Below are 3,248 nucleotides of genomic sequence, written 5' to 3'. Positions count from 1 at the left end.
AGGGGACAAAAGCGGTATCGGTTAAGAGTATCGGCCGACTTTTACGAGTATGAGTATGAGTACTTGATGCTTGTATCGGACCCGATACGAGACACCCCTAACWTTAACACTTCTGAAATAATAAACTAGTTCCATATTTTAGAGCCTGCTAGTCCTTCTGTTCCAGGTGGTGTTGGTTCAGAAGACAAAACATCTTAATGTTTTAGGGTTGAGGCAACTTCTTCTTTGTGAGATTTTTTGTCTAGTTTTTAAAATTCTCTCTAGCAGCATGGATGTCCCCACAATGCAAAGCTTTTCAGCCATGAGCTTGCTCAGCCTGGGGTACACAATGGCCTGATATACACAATGGGTGRCTATAACAATAGGATGGGAGTCAAAACAATTTTATAATTGTGATATTAGACTGACGTCTGAGATGCAGAAAAAAAACTGTTTATTTTTGTCACTCTTGTTCATGAAAATGGCTCCAAACAATGGATCCTGGTGCAGCACTGTCTGTCCCTCTGCAGCCTGTTGCTGGATGTGTCGCTGCTGTTTGGTGTGAGGCTTGCTGCTGCAAATTATTTTATTTTGAATRTTTTGTTTGTAACTCTGCCATCTGTGAATGCCATCTGTTTAAATTTTGGGTCAAACACAGCAGCCTTTGCAAGGGTGTAGTTGGATTACATTCTGCAGAATCTAGCTTGTGTACAAAGTTTTTTTGCTGCCTGTGTTGTTGTCTGGGAGAAATCTTGTGGCTCTCTGTGGCAGGATTAGCTTGCAGGAGTTTTATAGCCAATGAGAAAAAAATACAACAATACAATTATATGAAGTTAAATAATACAATAATACATTACCACTATACTAGAGTCTCAAATATTTCTAGTTGAGTTTGAGCAGCGCTAATCGAAAAATTAGCTCTGTAATTTCTAAAGCGCTTATGAAAATGTTAAGGTTCGCAAGTTCAAAAGCGCTTATACCGTGGAAAAACTGGCGGAAGCTARTTTTAAAGCACAAGTTCAATTTGACACTTACTARCGGGCAACAATTCATGTACAATATATGCACAACATGAACTCCTTTACATTTTAATTCTACAACCGCCGATTGCTGGGGATGTGATTTCCTGAAACAGACCTTTGGCTCCTGGTGTAAAAATTAAAAAGTTGTTGGGGATTGCTAGTTCGGCTGCTTCTTTGTCTTTTTCTTTTGTTTGTTGTAGATTTTTCATTAAAGAAGCATCAATGAAGTTTTCCATGTAGTTGCCCAGTTGACCACTAGATGTCAGTCTTCACCAGCATAAAATCTTTAAATCATTTCTGCGTCTCTAACCCTGTTGGCCGATTGCTTCGATCAATTACGTCAAGTATTGAGCTCCAGCGTTTAAACTTTTTTTTTTTTTAAAAGGAGCTCTGATTATAAAGTAAAATAAATCAATACATACACACTGTTAGTATGGATTACAAACGTTAACTGTTTTTGCTATTGCCTTCCTGCTACATAAGCAGACACAAAGCATTGTGGGAAATCAGAACTGTGACCCAAAACAACAGTCAGCAGGATGTATACCTTTGCAATAAGTGTGTTTATCTGRGAGGGGTGCTGTTGGACAGATCAGATGTGTTGTGATTCATTGACAGCCATACCTTCTGCTGTTCAAGATAATAATGACTGGTAGATAATTAGTTATTAGTGGTACTGCATTTTCATTTTAGAAAGCTCAAATCTGCTTATGAATTATAAAAATTAGTAAGACCGCTAAAGCGCAAACAAAATATTTAGGTCCGCAATTAGTGGAGTTGCAATTTAGCGAGCTGGTGCCCACCACTGAGTTTGAGTTTATTAATATGCATGGTACAGAAATCTAGTTATAATGTTCTGCACGTATTTCAGTGGTGACCTCTTTAAATAGCTTCGAGATTTTGCACAACTCTTGCACTGCCGTCCATTCTCTTTGCATTAATGGGGTAACAATTACATTAGTGATGGTGGGATTCTTTTTGGTCAATACAGTCTGTAACATCCAATATGTTAAGTTGCATCATGTGACACAATCCTGTTTGGGTTATAGTTCATCCATTTTTATTTGGAGATACAGTATGTTTTTTGTATATTTGGAGCAATTCTTACGTATCCAATGTCTGACTTTATTCATGTGGACCTTTGAAGACATCTCTTAACACAAGATTAATAACATGGGCCAGACATGGAAGGTAGCTTATTCTGTTATCTGAGTAGTCTTTGTGATGATTGAAACCTTGTCAGTTAGGAATCACTGTATTGTCAACCTCCCACTCATGTGCAACACTGAGAAACCTGTTTGTCCAGTTGTCTGCTGTGCACTACTTGCTGAATTCAAAATGTGCAAGAGGACAAGTGAAACTCTTCAATAAAGTGTCATGCTACAGACATAAATAAGGTTGTAACCCTTGATGTCTAATAATCTGTTGTTAGACAAATCGCCGATCCTTTAGTCACCCTTTTTGAAGTGATGCTGCTTCTTTCTCATACAGAAACTGTGTTAGTGTCCTCCTACATGAAACACTGGGAAGCACAATTACGTTTTGGTGTAGTTATGTTCTTGTGCTTAATCCTATTTTCTGCTCTCTGCAGAGCTAAATCTACTAGGTCTATAAGCAAAGCTGCTCCTGTTTTTTGTGATTACTCCTTCAGTAAAAATACTTTCTGCTCATTAATATTAAGATCATTACATGTAGACCTGGATTCTTCCCAGCCATTGTGCTTTAAACAAATATTGTACATACTTAGCACAAAAAGTAAGTCAATTAGTGTTTGGTAGATTATAAATTAAGTAAAATTTACCTGATTTATTCACAAATCTTTAACAATATTCTTAACTTTTACTAGATAATGATGAGTAAATATTACTTGAATTTGTAGCATTTAAATTTACTTAACACATGGTGCAAATTGTTATGAGTTTTTTTTCTAGTAAATCTTACAAATAAGTTATATCAGTGCATGTGTGAAGCACAATATTGTAGCATGACACCACAGCTACAGAGAGAGGTGTAGCTCTTTTTGTAGTTCAAGACTTCACCACCAGGTGGTGGTTTTGAAGAACCTTTATTGGATTCTTCTTCATGAACAGCACAGACAAAGTGAAACTCACAGGTCTTATTAATGACTAGGCCTACCACTCTCACTTATGGTTACTTCTGCTGAATGCTTTAACACAAGTTAACAAATAACGAACACACAAATTACAGTAACACAACAGACTAATTGCTGAAAGAACAATGTTAACC

This window comes from Austrofundulus limnaeus, unplaced genomic scaffold (assembly GCF_001266775.1).
Source record: "Austrofundulus limnaeus strain Quisiro unplaced genomic scaffold, Austrofundulus_limnaeus-1.0 Scaffold709, whole genome shotgun sequence".
Lineage (NCBI taxonomy): Eukaryota > Metazoa > Chordata > Actinopteri > Cyprinodontiformes > Rivulidae > Austrofundulus > Austrofundulus limnaeus.
This window is presented reverse-complemented; position numbering follows the sequence as displayed.